This window comes from Mus musculus, chromosome 16 (genome assembly GCF_000001635.26).
Source record: "Mus musculus strain C57BL/6J chromosome 16, GRCm38.p6 C57BL/6J".
NCBI classification, from domain to species: domain Eukaryota; kingdom Metazoa; phylum Chordata; class Mammalia; order Rodentia; family Muridae; genus Mus; species Mus musculus.
Window position 1 is genome coordinate 80025826 of NC_000082.6, and position 19752 is coordinate 80045577.

Genomic DNA, 19752 nt, shown 5'->3' on the forward strand with positions numbered 1-19752 from the left:
GGGATGTTAAGTTAGCGAGTATAATTTGCCTCACTGCTTCTCATGCAAATTCCTTCTCATTCGGTTTGAAGAAATTTCAGGGGAATTGGTATTTTTAAAGTCTTTTTAAGTATCTCCCATTATTAAAAGAGTTTGACATGTATTGCAGGCTTTATATTGAAAATTCCCCTTTAATAAGAAAATTATAATAATCTTTTCTCAAGAGAATGGAACCTCATACTAAAATTTCATGCTTAGTATGTTAATTTTTGTCTATTTTCTCTGTTTCTCATGTGTATTGAAAATAAAAGCATAGAAGACAGACACTTAATTCTACATTCTTTATGCCTCATTTTTGTCTCACACTCTACAATGAATCCCAAGGTTGTAAATTCCCCCAAACCACTAGTCACATGGAAAGAGTTCTCTCAAAGAGATTTCTAAAAATATCATCACTGGGCAAAGTATTACGAATCAACTCTCAGCCTTTGTTTTATCTTTATTTCAACCTAGAATTTTAAAAATCTATTACATTCCTTGTAGAATTCCATGTGTTAATATAAAGCCAGGCACATAGGAATCTATAGGGATATAGAATTAGTTGTCCTACAAGATCTAAGGAAGAACTCCCTGGGCCACGGCTCAGCTCTTCCAACACCAACCTGACAGCCAGACCAGCAGAGGCCACAAATGTTATGGAACACAAACAATTCCTTATTGCTATCGTTCCTTCTGAATTTCTTTGCCATGAGACCATTGCCAATATTGGTTATGCATACTGTTCATTATTCTACAATTTATCTGTGCAGATTTTAGTTCTAGCTAAATATGATGAAACCATATTTCCAGCATTCATAAATAGTTACAATGAAACACAGTATTTTAAACCTGTATGTAAGAATAACCAACTAATCAAAATATTTTTAACTTAAAATAGTTTTAATTGTACCTTCATGGAGAAATTATGTATAATGGAAGGGTAAAGTTCACTGCTGGATTTCTCAACTTAAGCAAGTGCTTACAAAATTTTCAGTCAAGAATAATCATGGAAAAATAAATGAGATTGTAGGGCATTTTATGGAATGTTTGTTTTATTATTTTAAAGTTCATCCATTTTTCTTCTAAATCTCTCCTCTATGCTAAATATCTCTTCATCCAAAAGGAATCTAGTCAGATAAAATCATATTACTGTAAAATGCTGCTATTATTCTGATTTTTAAAGATGAAATACACATAAAATCTATTTTAATATGTTCTCCTAAACTGTCAAAGGAATAAAATATTTATGAATAAAAGTTGCTGAAATTTTTTCAAAAGACTTTGTAAGATGTTTTTAAAACATTGCCACAGATAATCTGCTTTTATAATGTAATTCAATTCTTTTGATTTACTAAACTTTCTATGTTTTAATTACAAGCAAACATATTGTCAAAGCCATCTGCATCAAAAGACAACTCTAAAATTAATTTATTGTGCGTTCTATCTAGCAGTTGTTACTTGGTACTTTTATCAAAGGTAATGTGTTCAGTCTTGGAGTGAAAGCTTATTAAGTCTCCTGAGCTCCTAAAGGAAGGTAGAGCATTCCACCCTGCAGAGAAACTCATTAAGAATCCAGAAGTTCTGTAAAGAGGTCCCTTAATGCTCAGGCTGTAAAATGCTCAGGAGCTTCAGAGAGTCCCTGAGACTCAGATGTACTTCCCACATACCTACCTCTAAGCTTATATAAACAGAAACCCCTCCCTAGAGACAATGGTAAGCATGAAGAATTGCATGGAAGAGGCACAGACCAACCAAGGAGCTGTAGGAGGCTCAGAATGACAGAGCAGTCTGGAGAAGACATTCTTTTTCCTCTCTACCTTTGTGTGGTGAGCTCAAGTGTTAAAGTGTTTTTAAGGTAAACCTTTTTTTTTTTTTTTTTTTTTTTTTTTTTTGTGATGTAACTGTGTTTAAGCTTTTGTGTGTGAAGCCAGAAAACTGAATGGTTCATCAACATGGACTCTGAAAGTTTCCTTTATTTGGTCCATCAATAGTTCCCTATCTGAGCTTGTATACTGTGGATCAAATCACAGGAGGAAGGATGTCACACATCACAATATTAAAGCAATTGTGCAGAAGGAAACAGTGGAAACCAAATGAAACCGAATGAAGGTCCAGGTTTCTTTCAAACTGTAAAAATAATAAAGATGCACAAATTTGGACCACCAATCTGAATTTTATACTTTAACCTAAAATAGACATATCCTTGACCTTTTAGTTTAAATTATACCATACTTAATATCAAAATTACATGGTGAATAATTATCATGTATTATAAAGTTATACTTATTTTTACTGACTTAACTAAAATTTTATATCAATTAGTCATAATTTATGTAAAGCCACGTTTTTGGTGGAAATCAAATCAGTCTTGAATCTTGTGGATATTTGATAACTCTTTTGGTAGATAAGCTGATTGATAAATTTGGTAGATTAGCTTATCTTCTTTAACTGGCAAATATATCTTGCCAGAAGGTAAAATTACTTGAAATATACTGTTTTATCTGGATTTAACTAAATGATGTTTTTGCCCTAAAAAGGTGTTACATGTATTGACTGATATGAAGTAAAACCATTAACAGGTAAAGGAGTGTTAGAACAATAACATAGGTGACAAAACTTGCTATAATATTAATTTTGTAGAATTTGTTTATGAGGCAATGGCAGGTTGTTTTAAGGAAGAATAGAAATTTCTAGAACCAGTTAGGAATGTAATGATTCAAGTAATATTATTTACAGTAATCTAGGGGTTTTGTGACTAACAAAATGCACATAAGTGGGAAAGTTTAGATATTACTATGGCTGTCTGAAGAAACAAAGGTTTACACAATGTAATGTTTTACTGTATTCTGCTGATGGAAGCAAGGACATAATAGCCAGATTATAAGTGCACAGATTATAAGAATGAAGAAGGAAAGTATTACTATTATATTCTGTTCATTCTGATAAGAGTCTTCTTGTTTGGAATTGTGTTGGATGCCATATCTTCTTTTTTTTAATTTTTAATTTTATTTTATTTTAATAGGGTATTTTTTCATCTACATTTCCAATGCTATCCCAGAAGTCTCCCATACCCTCTAGAGAAAGTACCCAAGGAGCTAAAGGGGTCTGCAACCCTATAGGTGGAACAACAATATGGATGCCATATCTTAAATTAAAATTTCTCTTTGAAGTTCTAAGAGTGGTCATTTAATCCCTGTATGTGATTTCTAGATGAAATATTTGAAGCTAGATATGAATTATAAAAACAGTCATTAAGACATTAAGATTCAGTTCTTCTTAGTCTTAGAGAGAGAGAGAGACAGAGAGAGAGAGAGAGAGACAGACAGACAGACAGACACAGAGAGAGACACAGAAGAGAGAAAACATAGATGAATGCATGTAAGCTCTTCCTCAACACAAGCCACTTTTGACCTCAGAACATCATCCTCAAATAGCTTCTTGACCTAACCCCTCCAGATCATGAAGCAGAATAAACCACTTTCCTTTTTACTTTTATTATTATTATTATTATTTAGATTACAACATTATTGCATTTCTCCTTCACTTTCTTCCTTCCATACTCTCTGATATGCCCTTCTCATCCTCTTTTAAATGTTTGTTCTCTCTCTTTTTTTTTCATTAATTGTTACTGCATGCAAATTTGTTTGTGCCTAGTCTCATCTTTTTTTTTTTTTGTTTTGTTTTGGTTTTTTGTTTGTTTGTTTGGGTTTTTTGTTATTTTTGTTTTTTGGTTTTTTGTTTTGTTTTTGTTTTTTGTTTTTTGTTTTTGTTTGTTTTGTTTTGTTTTTTCAAGACAGGGTTTCTCTGTGTAGCCCTAGCTGTCCTGGAACTCACTTTGTATACTAGGCTGGCCTCGACTCTGAAACCCCCTGCCTCTGCCTCCCGAGTGCTGGGATCAAAGGCATGTGCCACCACGCCTGGCACCTAGTCTCATCTTATCAAAATTTGTTATGCCATGTTTGCTTGATATTTCTAGGAGGTCTGCTTTTCTCTGAAGGTTAAAGGAGGATGAAAAAGAAAGCCTGGTCTATACAGTGAGTTCCAGGAGAGCAAGGGCTATGTAGAGAAACCTCTTTTCCAAATGCAGATACTCTGAAAAATCTGTTACAAGGCTCTAGCTTGTAACAGCTGTTAAAGACTAGGCTCACAAGAAAAAACATAAGAACATGTGTTACAATAATTAAATGGACTAATAAAGGAACAGCACCACAATAAAGTTTTATTTTCTGTTGAAATTTGAGAGTAATTACTTCTTTATAAAGTAAAATATATTGATAAAATGAAAAATTTCCTTGATAAATTTTATATTTGTTCTTTCTTTAAATTATTTTGTAATAAGCTTTCTCTTTTGAGAATTCACCTTTTCATCAGAGAATGAAAGACTCACAGGGCCATGTGTATTCATTTACATGGGCTGAATAGCAGAAATGTTTCTAAAATTAGTGAGTTGTATAAAAACGTGTAGCAACAGTGTCTTTTTTTTTTTTTGCCTGCATCCTGAATAGAGCATAATTTTTAACATTCATCATGATAGTCTGAAGATGCTAACAGATATCTTCTGGCAGAAGCAGTTTTATTTACTTAAAAATCTTTGTAACTACATACTCAGGAATTTTTAATTGAACTTTGCTGTCTTTGAAAAATATTCACATATGAAAGTCATCCACTTTATTTAACACTGCTAGTATGGGTTTATTTATTTTCTCTCTTTTTATAGTTCCTTATGTCTTTCACAAGTGATCAGCTGACCTAAGACAATAATACGCCTATGAACTAAATTAATGATATCACAGAGTCAGAAATTAAAGCACGTTTTTGTAGTCATAAAAAATAAAGGAAAAAATGGAAAATATAAAGATGATTTGTTTCAAGGATATGTATGTCTCTGAACAGATTATCTACCTGTCCCAAATATCTTTCTTGTGTCCCTTCAATAATTTTGTTGCCACTATGTTAGTTTTTCTCTCATACTGATATTTCTAAAGTACTTACTATTCAATCTTTTGAGACCCATAGGACATTTTTTTTCGAATTAATGAGAGCATTTTTATTTAGACAGAGTAATAAAATTTTGTTACTCTTTAAAATCCCACTAAAACACACATCTGAGGAGGGACTGTTGACAAATAACGTGTATGATATGATCCACATTCCTGAGACACTGCAATTCCACGTTAACTTCCTTTACCTTATTCATAATAACCCTATTGGTTTGTTTTGCCATATTCATAAAGTTTCACTTTAATGACTATGCTATACTGATATATGCCACAGTTGAGAGTCTTAGCAGTCTACTCTTCCCTGAGAATGGGAAGGCATCCAAGTTTCTGTATCCTGTATATGTTGCTTAGAAATCTAATGGTTTCCTTCCCTACCTTAATACCTATCTCTCTAGCATGCTGTTGACCCCAGTGACACATATAACGTGATTCTTCCAGGACCAGAGTTTGCCAACAAGGCTGTAGGAGGTAATCAGACAATGACTTCTAAAGAATTTGTCATCAACCCTTGTTTGTGTAACTTAATTTGTGTAACTAGTTTCTGAAATAATTTCAGTCTTGAAAGAATGTTTATGTGGTCGATGTTGCGGGAAATATTATAAAACGAACCTGCCAACTCTCCGCTGGCCAGACCACGCTCCCATGCTCCTGCCAGCTAGCAGCCAACTGTGCCGATCGATTGCTGTATTTGAGCTCTAGTTCTCTTGTCTCTGGAGCTGCTAGTTCTTCCTCAGCCATAAACCCATGTAGTCAGCAATCCCACATTCCAGTAAATAAATGGAACGACCAGCCTCGTGCGATTGCATACCACCATACCCAGTAACACAATAGAATCAAGACTCTTAGAGCTTAATTAACCAATTAGATATATGTATCAGTAATATCACAATCTACAAGATGCCAATACAATAATTTCAGAGCCAATTGATAATGATAAAGGCTTTATCCCAAAATTTCTAACCTTGTGAAATCAGGCTTCAGGAGGATTCTTTCTTCCCTTCCCTCTCAGAGAAACCCCACCACCCCTCCCACCCCTCCACCCTCTCTCTCTCTCTCTCTCTCTCTCTCTCTCTCTCTCTCTCTCTCTCTCTCTCTCTTTCTGCCACTCTTAGCCCCGCCTCCCCTTTTCCTGTCCAATCACAGCCCTCCTCTGCACGAATGAAATTGGACAGAGAAATCCTGTGACAGGCCTAAATATTTGCTGAGAAGCTACTCAATACTATGGAATTTTTACTTTTCATCCTGTATAATTTAACACATTTGATTATCCCTCTTATGTGTATGAGCATTTGTTTACATGTATGTATGCACACCATGTGTGTGCCTGGTTATCTTGAGGTTGTGGCCAGAATGAGACAGAGCGTACGCTGTCATTGGGGTTATAGACATTTGTAAGCTACCATGTAGGTGCTGGAAACTGAACCCTGGACCTTTACAAGAGCACAAAGCCCCTTACAACTGAGCCACTTTCAAGTTCCTATACTTTAGGACTGAAAGCGTTAGGTATTCACTGTTTGAGGAGGATAGCTAGAGTCTTATCTGACTAGTCTAGGAAAATCATTCCAACTATGATTTTTATAGGTCATTTTGAAATATTCTTTCCAAGTTTTCTCTATTTTAAATCTTATTTTAAAGACGTCATAAAGTAGGGAACACTTACTCAACTGGGTTGAAAATGTCTTCAAATCGGAGAAACAGCAGCTTTTAGACTGGATCCAGTTTGATATTCAAGGACTGATTTCTCAGAGGTTTTATTGTTAACCTGTTGAGAAATGATGCAATAGTTGTGACATAGTGTATAATACAAGAATGATTCATTTGGAGGTTTCCACTGAAGAAAAGAAACCAGGATATTTCCAACTACTTCTCTCTCTTTTCTCTTTCCAGACACCTCAGCCCTCTGCTTTGAAAGAGTTTTTTGGACTGCAACTGGCCCCAAGATGCAAGGTATATCAGACATGGACTGATTCATACAAAATCAAGATTTTCCTCCTCATTACATTATTATATAAGGTATTTCTCCACAGTGACAGAGAGGTGACTCGCAATATTAGTTCTAGCTTCAAATAATTGATATGTGATCAACTATTCTTTCCATGTTTTTGCTACAAATTGTATCTTGCTTAATAATAAAGGATGTCTCAGAGAATACAGAAAGAAGAGATAAAACCATGTTAATATAATTGAAATACTTCCAGCACCATGTAACAAAATAGGAAGCTCAAGACAACCTGACTTATAGCTTCAGAGGGTGAATATGTAATCACCATGGTGGCAAAGTGACAGAAAGACATGGCTTGTCTGTGATGACCATTCTCATTCAAAATACCAAAAATCATTACTATGGAAAATGTCTTTATTCTTTGATCTGTTATTATGGTGCCAATAATGACATGGGCTGAGTGAATTCAAAACTTCACTGTTGCTTGTATTCAAGTGAACTATGATTATTCATCTATCAGAGAAGTCATGGTATTGGTAGTTCTGATTCATGAAACACCTTAATGCCAAGGTAAAAAGAATTTATACTAATTATATTAATTTTCTTCACACATTGCTCTCCATAAAAGAAATTTCTCTCCTATCATTCAAACAGTTCTAGTCTATTCTTTTCTCTGAAACAAAAATGATAACTCCATCCTAATAAAGTGAACAAGATTTAAGTGTGTTATTTAAGGGCTGTCTAAAAATATTGTTGCTTGTCAACTAGTAGCTTTGATACTTAAGTGGAGGTAAACTTAATATACAAGTTTGTCTGCTAACAAGATCAGGGCTAGATAAACTACTGTTAGGCAGAATTGAAATTGCTGTACATTATTGGTTAATTAAAACTAAAAATAAATTTAGCATTTCACCAACTTTATGTAACTATGTATTCAATTATAAGTCAGAGACAAGTTCATGAAGGCCGGCAAATTATAAGCTATTAAAAATATAAAGGAAAATCACATGCTGTGTTTTATTATTCACTATGCCCCAGCTTGTATTCATCTGTTGTTACTTATTTCCCTGCAATCAAAGCACTTTAATGAACAACAATGGAAATGTCTTTTATTTTGCTCCTATGGTTTGGAACTTATAATAATTATCTCTTAGTAAAATATAGTTTAGAAGCAGCACAAGCATCTTTAATCTGATTCTAAGTTGCAATTATATATTGTCAAGAATAAAAAGTGACGGTGAAAATTAGAAATTATAATAATAAATCATATAATGAATTTATAATATTATATGTAATTACAAATTAGAACTCTGGTTACCAGATATAGACTTGCATCTTTACTTATGGTTTATAAATGCTCACTATCTAAAATATTTCTATTGCATGAAGATGTGAATTAATTCTTGAAGAGGGAATTCAGATTAGATTCGTCTTATAAAATAAGATACTTTTATTCTCAGAAGACTTGTGAGTTTCTATTTTTCTCACTTAAACAAAGAGAATAATATTATTTTGAGAATTGGAATAGAAAAAGTCATTTTGTTTGCATAAACTCTGTATCTCCTTTACAAGGACCTTAATACAAAACTGTAACTATACACATTTGCAGTTTTAGGTCCTACCAGAGGAATCCAATATTGAGTTGGTCACATGAAATGCCATGTAGGAAAAGCAATTGATTATTTTAGGGATATTAAGCAACATTTTATAACAGTTATAGCTAGTTCCTCCTGTGCCCACATTGTTATTAGAGTTTTTAACAAACAACTAGTATTGAAAGTGTACATTTTTGATAATTTAATTATTGACAAATAATGATAAACATGTTTAAGACATATAAGGAAAACTACTATCATGAAATATTTGAAAAGTACTTCTAAATACTGTGAAGAAAAAGAGGAAAAATATATTGCTTTCTCAGAAAATTTGTTTTAAAGTCTGAAAATGTCATCTCAAACTCTCTCTCATCTAATATTTGCATACTCTTCCCCAAAAAGTTTATGTAAAATAGAAACTCCATCTTTTTCATTATGAAGATATATACATGGAATTATGTATATAAATATAAATGAACATGAATATATTAACTTTTATATAAGCCATATTATTTTGTAAGAAAGTTTTTATAATAATTTTATTTTCAAAGTTTAATTAAATCATTTATTCTTTCCAACACACAGAAAGTCATCATATTAACTTCATAATAGCTGATTACAAGTGACTATTCACTTATTCAGGTATATGTTCCTTCTAAAAGTGAGCATTTTTAATGAATCTTTCATAGTATCTAGAATATTTCCTAACATATAGTTGATATCCCATCATTATTTCATTTAACAATCATGGATCTAAATTAGCTGACATTAGTAATAAGATTAAGATAAAAGTTTTAAAGAACATTTTATGCATGTATATACCAGCCTAATTAAAGTTCGAATTCTATTTTTCTGTTTTTATTAATCATTCCATTCATTTACATCTCAAATGATATTCCACTTCCTGGTTACCACCACCACCAAACCCCCATTCTATGATGTTGTACTCCCTGGTTACCACTCCACCAACCCCCATCCTACATCTGCCCTCCCCCACCCTTTGCCTCTATGAGAGTGCTCTCCCACCCACCCTTACTCTATTGTGCCACTGCTCCAGCATCCCCTTACTTTGAGGCATCAAAGCTCCCCAGGACCAAATGGCTCCCCTCCCATTGCTGTCAGGCAAGGCCAACCTCTGCTTCATATGTATCTGAAGCCATGGATCACTCCAGGTACACTCCTTTGTTGGTGGTCTAGACTCTGTGAGAACTGGGTGATCAGGCCAGCCTATGTTGTTCTTACAATGGGGTTGCAACCCCCTCTGCTCCTCCAGTCCTTAGGCCAGCTCCCCACCAGCTTCCTTTTTTTTTTTTTTAAATTTTAGGTATACATCTTTATTGTTTGGTTTGATATAATTTGGTGAGCCAATATAATCTCTCTCTCTCTCTCTATGTATATATATATATATATATATATATATATATATATATATATATATATATATATAATATTATATGCTATTTAATATTTTTTTCTTTTTCCAATTTTTATTCGGTATTTTCTTCATTTACATTTCAAATGCCATCCCGAAAATCCCCTATACCCTCCATTTTTAAATACTCATTTGCACTTTCCCCACAGAAAAGCTAAAGTTTGAGCATTATCTGCTAATGTGTTTAGAACATTATGATTTGATGTGGTTCTGGCTCTATTTCCTTTGATAGAGCGTCTTTATTGTTGTCCAATAGAAAGGTCTTGCTCTGTGTGTGTGTTTGTGTGTGTGTGTGTGTGTGTGTGTGTGTGTGTGTGTGTGTATGTGTGTGTGTGTGTGTGTGTATGTTTTCCTTTTGAGATTCTTTTTTCACTTCACACCTGGCTTATTCCCATCCTCCAGGTAACCCCTTGAAAATTCCTTTTCCCATCTCCCACAGCCTATTCTTCTGAAAGTGTGGACATACCCCTGAGTGTCCCCCTAAACCACTCTGGCAGGTCAAGTCTCTGCAGGGCAAGGCACATCCTCACCCACTAAGGTCAGACAAGGCAGACAAGCTAAATCATATCCCACAGACAGGAAACAGTTTTGGGGAAAGCCACTACTCCGTGTTTCCAGACCCTCTTTAAGACAACGCTGTGCATCTGTTACATATCTGCAGGGGGCAGGGTGGTGTAGCTTGAGTATACTCTTTGGTTGGTGGTTTACTCTCTCGGAGTACCAAGGGTCCAGGTGGGTTTACTTGTTTGTCTTCCTGTAGAGTTCCTATGTTTTTAAGGTCCCAAAACAGTCTCAAAGCTCCATCAACTGTTTGGTTGTGGGTCTCTGCATCCTTCTGAGTGGGTCTCTGCATTATTCTTGGTCAGCTGCTGAGTGGACCCTCTCAGTGGATAGACATCCTAGACTCCTTTCTGCAAACATAGCAGAGTATCATAATAGTGTCAGGGAGTGGTGCTTGCCCCTGAGATGGGTCTCAAATTGAGCTGGTGATTGTTTGGCCATTCCCTCAGTCTTTGTTCTATCCCCAGTGCCCGTGTTTTTTGTAGATAGAATAAATTTGGGGTCAAAAGCTTTGTGGGTAGGTTGGTGTCCCTATCCCTCCACTGAGGTTCCTACCTGGCTACAGGAAGTGACCTCTTAAGTCTCCACAACCCCAAAGCTGTGTGTCACAACTAAGGCTACCCTATTGATTCTTAGGTACTTCCCGTATCCCATCTCTTTATCATGTCCTCAAGATGCGCCCACACTTCCCACCTTTCCAATCATTCTCATGGCCATCTGGACATTTCTCCTGTCCCTCTCCACATCTTATCCTGAGCACCCTCCCACTACCACTAAGTTCCCTCCATCCATCTGCCTCCTATGACTACTTTATTCCCATTTCTCAGTAAGATTCAAGATTCCTCGAGTGGGCCTTCCTTCTTGTTTACCTTCTTTGGTTTTTTGGATTGTAACATGGTTATCCTGTACTTTATAGTTAATATTCACTTATAAGTGAGTATACACCAGGCATTTCCTTTTGGGACTTGGTTACAGCACTCAGGATGATATTCTCAAGTCCCATGCATTTGCCTGCAAAATTCATGATGTCTTTGCTTTTAATAGCTGAATACTGTTCCATTTTATAAATGTACCAAATTTTCTTTATCCATTCTTCAGTTGATTGACATCTAGGTTGTTCTCAGTTTCTGGCTATTAAATATAAAATTGCCATGAACATAGTTTAGCAAGTGTCTTTGTGGTATGGTGGAACAACCCTTGTGTATATTGTCCAGGGGTAGTGTTGCTGGTTGTACACATTTGCACTTCACCAGTAGTAGAGGGGTGTTCCCTGTGTTCAACATCCTTGCCAGCATGTGCTATCACTTGCTAAATGGAAAGAAACTTAAAGCAATTCCACTAAACTCAGGGACAAGAAAATGCTGTCCTCTCTCCCTATCTATTCAATGTAGTGCTTGAAGTTCTACCCAGAGAAAGACAACTAAAGGAGACCAAGAACATACAAATTTTAAAGGTAAAAGTCAAAATATCACTGTTTGTGGATGATATAATAATATACATAAGTGATCCAAAAAACTCTACTAGAGAACTCCTACAACTAATAAATACCTTCAGCAAAGTGGCTGGATACAAAATTAACTCAAATAAATGAGAAGCTGTTCTTTATACAAATGATAAATTGGCCAAGAAAGAAATTAGGGGAATAACAGCCTTTACAATAGTTATGAATAATTTAAAAGACTTTGGTGTAACTCTTTCTAAGCAAGTGAGAGACCTATGTAACAAGAACTTCAAGTCACTGAAGAAAGAAATTGAGGAAAATATCAAAAGATGGAAAGATCTCCTGTGCTTGCTGCTTCTTCTTCTTGAGTGCTCTATAATTTGGTGTTTGAATTGTCCAGAACAGATTTTAAAAACACTGTTGTGATTTTTGTAATTTTTTGTACTAATTCAGTTTTAGTCTGTATAAGGATTACTTCTGCAGGTATTCACTCCTTATTCCCATTCACATCTATTTTATTGTTTGAGTGTGCTACTGTTCCATACGACTCTCTCCAATATCTTTTTTACCAGTTAAATAATAATTGGCAAATTTGGATGTTATTGGCTGGGTGTGTTCCAAAATGTTCATTAGTCTATTTTTGAGGAACAGTGTTATGAAAATAGATTTCATTTCCTTGATGTTCTTTGAAATGTTCATGATACTAGTCTTCAATTTGTATATAAATATTTTGCATCAATTCATATTCAAGTTGCATTTATTTATTCTTGCAAATATTATGACTAGATGACAGTAAAGAAATGTCAATATTGCTTTGAAAGCAGTGGGGTTTTTTTGGTTGCTTGTTTGTTTGTTTAGCATGAAGGTATGTATGTGTATGTGTGTGTGCTCCTGCATGCATTTCTGTTGCACACAAAGAGATACCTAGAAAGAATGCACTCTCAGTCAATTGATTAGAGATTTCTATTTATCAATTCTGGGTTAGTAGTTCCTAGAATTCACCTAATTTCCATTTTGAAAACTAAACATGCTGTGCTTCTGTGTACTGAAGTTTCAAGAAATGAATTGACTTGATTGGGTTGAACATGTTCTTATAAGAAATACACAGTATGTTAAATGATGGCTGCTTTTCTAACATACCATTTTTTTCTAAATGCTTACTTTAAAGATTACCATCAATCAGTCATATTTATCATCCAAATGATCTTAGTTTTGTACTTATAAATTTAGAAATGATATGAAGATGAAGTCTTATGCTGTCATTCAAAATTCAAGTTAATTTACTTAAAACTACTTATTAACACGAATTAAGTGTTATACATACTGTTTTTAAACAAGAATATCTCTCAAAGCTAAAATCCATATTCCCTTCTTCCCAATTTGCTACACAAATATGATCTTCAATTTGTATTTAAGAAACATATTGAAGTACTTTATCTGATTGGAAGATGGTGTTGAATAAATAGTAATTATATCTCTGTGTTCCCTGCCTGCACTTGTGTCTAAATCAGTTTATTTAGCTATATTTTGTTAAGTGCATACAATGATTTGTTCTTTTTCATTTTTTTCAATCATATTTATAGTCCACACTATGTAATTAAGAGAAATTATTTAGTACAACTTTAAAGAATAAACCAGTTATTCCTGGTGAGTATTCAAATACTAAAGGAATTTAAATTGAATGCATCAATGTTAAATTTCATAATATGTGAGTTTTATAAATTGACTATTCATTTTCATCATCTCTGATGATGACTGACTGAGACAATGATGTATAGATGTTGTAGAATGTCATCTGGAGTCACTCTATTTATATCTATGTTCCTTTAGCAGAAAAATAGTAACTGGCTTTCCTCTAGGCCCATGGCTTAATCACTTTAAGACTCATGGCCACCCAAACAATGTTGAGCATGGATTCCTTTTAGTAGGCTGGGCCTTATTCCATTCAGTATAGTTGGTTAACCCTGCATTGTTTGTCCCACTATCATAATAACAGATCGTGAAGGCAGAACAGCATTATAGATCAAAGGTGATGCTGCAGACTTTAGAGTTATTTTTCTCCTCTGAACGTATAGAGTACCTCCAAGTACACCGGACACTGGTCAGTAGGAGTGAAGGCACTAGTTACACATCAGCTTGACTTCTCTCTATTCAATGAGATATGCCAGTGTTGCCTTCAACAACACGGTCTTATCTTCAGTTTGTAAAAGCACAAAACAATTGCTTTCAAAATAGCCTGATGCATTTGAGGGTTTCCATGAGGACCCTTTGGCCAATGATTCAAATAGATGTAACCCATTTACAACACTGGAGGTTTCCCTTGGTAGTGAACAATTGTCTAGTTGAGACATTGTTTCCCACCAGTATTTGATAACTCCATTTTTATGCCTTTTATCTATTAGTTATTTATTAGTAGTTACTTCCTACAATAGTAGCTTTCCCTAAGACCTTTCTAATAGTCAGTAATGCTAGCTGTCCTACCAGGAATCATTATGGTCACATATTCCCTGGTCTCTCCATAACTTTATACTGTATGTTCTATTTCCCCTTCCTTGGGTGATAACCCGATTTTCCTCATAGTGCCTGTAGTGGCTATTCCTGGTTGCCAACTTGACTATATTTGGAATGAACTACAATCCAGAATTGGAAGAATCACCAATGACCCTTATCTGGAGGCTTAGAGATCCTTATCTGGATCTTGGTATGGAGATCTTGAGCCATAGTGGCTAAGGATTCCAGAAGATTAAATCTCCGCGTTCAAGGAACACACCTTTAATCTGGGCTACACCTTCTGCTGGAGACAATATAAGGACATTGGAAGAAGGGAGTCTTGCTCTTGCTCCTTTGCCTGCTTGCTGTGTGAGACTGAGTAACTGAGTAAGATCCTTGGACTTACATTCACAGCTGCGACTGAACAATTGTTGGGAATTGGGCTGCCGACTGTAAGTCATCAATAAATTCCTTTACTATCTAGAGACTATCCATAAGTTCTGTGACTCTAGAGAACCCTGACTAATACAGTACCTTAATTGATACAAAACCTCTGTGGCTATACAGATTGTAGCATTCCTATTGGAGACACTGCTTTATGAGACCTTCTTGTAATCTTTCAGATTGTTTGCTCTACTAACCACATTTGTATTAATTAATCCTCTCTGGTTATTGGAACATTTTTTGCCTTCCCCTGATTTCCTCTTCTTGGAAGTGTCTCAGCTTAATAAAGTCATCCATGCATAAAGTTAACCATCAAGCCATTCTTTGTGAATCCTTTCCAGAGTCACTGAGGGCAGCATCCTTCCCTCCCTTTTGCTCTCAAGTCCAGTATTAATGTTTCCATCATAGTATTTGACACTGTGCTATAATGGTGTGTTTAGAGCATGTCTCATTCACTAGCTTAGCTGATTACAGGGAAGTGTTCAAGTGTGCAAGCATATAAATAAACTGTAGAAGCAAAAATTGTTTCATAAAATTGGCTTAAATGAAGATTTTCTTTCATGCTGACATTCCAATTGTACCAAGATCATAGCAATTCAATGAATTCAATGTCCTGACACTGATTTCAACACAATACCAGTTCATTTACTTGCATTGTTGTTATTATTTTTTGGCAGCAATGCCACTTCAAGGGCAATTTTTAGAAAACTCTACTAATATTCTTGGCAGATATTTAACCTTATGGAAGAAAATCATTTATCTAGGATTTCAGTATTTTCATTTCAGTGACATTTAAAATGGAAATGAGCCCATTTTCTTTTCAGATCTTTGAATATGCTTTGGTTCAAAATTAAGCCAATTCAGTACTTATCTAAGTAGCCCAAAATCAGAAAAAAAAAAAAAGACTTGAAAAGGAGATTTTTTTCCAATGATGTTATTATACTTAATGCAACCCGTCTGTGCTATCTTTTAACTATAAAACAGGTAATTGACAAAATGTGCACTCCAGACTTAAGAAAATAGCCCAGCAGGTAAAAAGGGCTTGCTAGGCAAACATGAGTCCTTGAGTTTGAATGTCTTCCATTTACATAAACGGCCAGGCTTAGTAGCCTGCACCTGTGATATCAGACCTGTGGAGGACAGGAAGAGGAGAATCCTGCAGGCTCCCTCTTTTGGAAGAGGCAGTCTTAAAGTAATAAGGCATACTGTGTATTTAAGGCTTCAGGACAACTCACATTCTTCTTTGATCTCTGTATGCATGTATGTACATCTACCTGAAGCATGTGCTTGTGTGTGCATGTGTGTGTGTGTGTGTAATATATATTTTCAAGCATATATATGACACATTAATAAAATAGGATAGTATTTATATTCTAAAAATAATTATCAACACCATAGCATACAACTGATTAATATTTAACTCTGCTCTAGGCATATAAGTTAATTTATATGTGTTTAGGAGACAATATTTTTTGTCTTTACTTAATGGAAAAAAATTAGTTCTTTATAAAGAAGATAATTCCAATGTAATTTATAGGTTTTGATACTAACAGCTTAATTATTTTATTTTGTATCATTGTAATATTAAGCAATTTATTTAAGTACATTAAAATAAACCCAAAACCTTAAAGAGTTTATGTGGTCAATTTGCTCAAAAACTTTTGTGTTCTTTTTTGTTTATTTTGATTTTTTTCAAAAGACAGAGAGAGAAAGTGAGAGGCAGAGAGAGACAGAAAGAGATAAAGAACTAATTTTGGGTGGGTAGGTAGCAGGAAAGGATCTGGTAGCGCTGGGGTAGGAAGTAAACATGATAAACAATTATGCAGCTTCCAAATTTGGACTATCTTTTAAAAATATTTAAATATTAACACATTTAAATAACCTATAATAACAGAAGAGACTAAAGTTGGGTGGCTTATATAATTACTTTATTTCTCTTTTATGACAACTGTTCTTTAGGACACAAAATCAAGCTCAAATATAAGAGCCTTTCACCCAGTAGATACAGGGCAAGAAAGAGTTAATTACTTTATACCCTACTTACCCCTCAACTCAAATACTCACACTTTTCTTCACATCTCTGCTATTCTTGATTTGTTTCCTGCCTCATTTGCTGTTGATTACACAACTTTAAATTCAAACGTATTTTAAACAACTGCCTCCATATTATATCAAATTTTACTGAGCACTATGTAAAACAATAAATTACCAATGAAAGACTGCAAAACAAAAATAAGTCTTTTTTTTTCCTGATAATGATTGTCCTTCCACATCTTCTTAGGGATGTTCAACTTGGTTCTCAATCAGCAGAGCCCAACAAACTCTAATCCCATAACAGAAATCTATGCTTGCTTGAAGTAGCAGGCAGCAAGCATCTGCTGTCACATTTAGAAAAGAACATGTCCCTAAACAACAGAATAAAAAGCAGTCTCTGATTTGAATATAATATTGCTGTAGCATAAGTTCTTTTACCTCTGGAGCATTGAATTGTCCAGTGGGTTGTCATTATTTTCAACATGGACGAGATTCATCTCGCCACTATATTTACTCTTTCCCACAGGAAGTTAAACGGAAAGCCCGAGAACGTAACATGGTAAATTACAGTTTCACATATTCCTAATATTTCAACATTTTCTTTTTTTTTTTTTTTTAGGAAGAAGTAGAGTCATTTTATTTTTATTGTAGTAAAATATGTATAACACAAACCCTGATTTTCCCATATTTTTTTTACGTATTTTCCTCAATTACATTTCCAATACTATCCCAAAAGTCCCCCCCCCCAATCCCCTACCCACCCACTCCCACTTTCTGGCCCTGGTGTTCCCCTGTACTGGGACATATAAAGTTTGCAAGTCCAATGGGCCTCTCTTTTCAGTGATGGCCGACTAGGCCATCTTTTGATACATATGCAGCTAGAGTCAAGAGCTCCAGGGTACTGGTTAGTTCATAATGTTGCAACTATAGGGTTGCAGATCTCTTCAGCTCCTTGGGTACTTTCTCTAGCTCCTCCATTGGGGGCCCTGTGATCCATCCAATAGCTGACTGTGAGCATCCACTTCTGTGTTTAAACAACTTACATAGGCATCTAGGTGAAGTGGTACGGTGTTCCTGCCACAAGTTCCTTCTCTGAAATACAAATGTGATGTACAAATGGAACAAGAAATGTCTTATGTAAATTAGATCTAAGTTTCAAAAGCACTGTACTCATGGGCTTGGGATTTCCATTTCTTTTACTCACTCATATTTTCTCAAGGTTTTCATGGGTGATTTCACAACATGTTCTGTTATGGATTGTATCTTCTTCCTATCAAAGCATTTCTAATTATTATGAAAAGTGTGCCCATTGTAGAACATTTCATCTAAGGTCCCTCACTTTGAGTCCTGAGAATCTCTCACATCCCAGGTCTCTGGGAGAGGGAACTTGTAGAGTCCACATCCAGCAGAAAGACAGGGCATTAAGTGATGGAGCTGCCATCCCACAGTCACAACTCTGACCCATAATTGCTTCTGTCTGAAAGAACTGCAGGGACAGAAATGGAGAGGAGCTTGAGAAAAAGGAAGTCCAGAGACAGGCTCAAAGGGGGATCCAGCTCAAGGGGAGGCCCCAAGGCCTGACACTCTTACTGAGGCTATTGAGAGCTCACAAAAAAGGGACCTAGCATGACTGCCTTCAGAGCAACCTGACAAGCAGCTGAAAGAGTCTGATGCAGATATTTGCACCCAACCAATGGACAGAAGCTGCTGACCCCTGTGGTTGAATTAAGGAAAAAATGGAAGTTGAGGAGGGCAACCCTGTAGGAGGAACTGGAGTCTCGATTAACCTGGACCCCTGAGGTCTATCAGACACTGTATCACCAACCAGGCAGAATAAAGCAGCTGATATGAGGTCCCCAATACATATATAGCTGTGGACTGCACGTCTGAGATCAGTCATTGAAGATGCATCTAACCCTCAAGAGACTGGAGACCTTTGGGAGTTTAGAAGTCTGGTTAAGTGGAGGTTTAGGGATAGGGATATCTTCTCCTCTTGGAGAGAGTGGGTTGGGGAGGAGTTATGGGATTGGGAACTGTCAGAAGGTGGACAAGGAGGAGGATAAAAACTGGAGTGTTCAAAAAAAAGGATTAAATAAAATAGAAAAATAAAATAAAAACATGCCCAAATATCTTGTAGAAGTTATATTGGTGATACTTCATGGATGTAGTTTCTGACATTCCTGGGAGACATAATCACAGCAAACTCCCTCATTGTCTGCCTTTTATGATCTCTAAGGTTACCTGTCTTCTAAGATGTTTCTGAGCTGAGGTGAAAGCAGTTGTTCCACATTTGTGATTGGGTTCCACAACTCTGCATTTTATATTGTTATTGTTTTCTGTAATGGGCTTGTAATCTTGCTAAGAGAAGTTTTCTTAAAGATGGTTAAGGACAACATTTATCTGTGGGAATAAGGTCAAATATTTACAAGTAGTTAATTATTATGCTGGTTTAGTATAGTTGCAGTTGTAGGTTCTCCTCCAAGATCCAGGATTCCAGTTTTCCCTGACTATATGAAATTTTTGCAGACATGGGGGATCAATAATAAAATACTAAGCAGGTGGGACTAACTGGTATAACATTAGCATATATATTAATATATATATTAGTATGTTAGAAAACAATTTTAATGCTATATTTGAGCATTACGAGTTTTGGTTTTTGAAGAATAATTCATGAGAAATTAAATAACTTCTAATAATTACCATCTAATGATTAATGTACAAACTCCAATTATATTTGGCACAAGATGAATTGATGGTAGTACATGATCTTCACTCCTTTTACTAATTTGAAT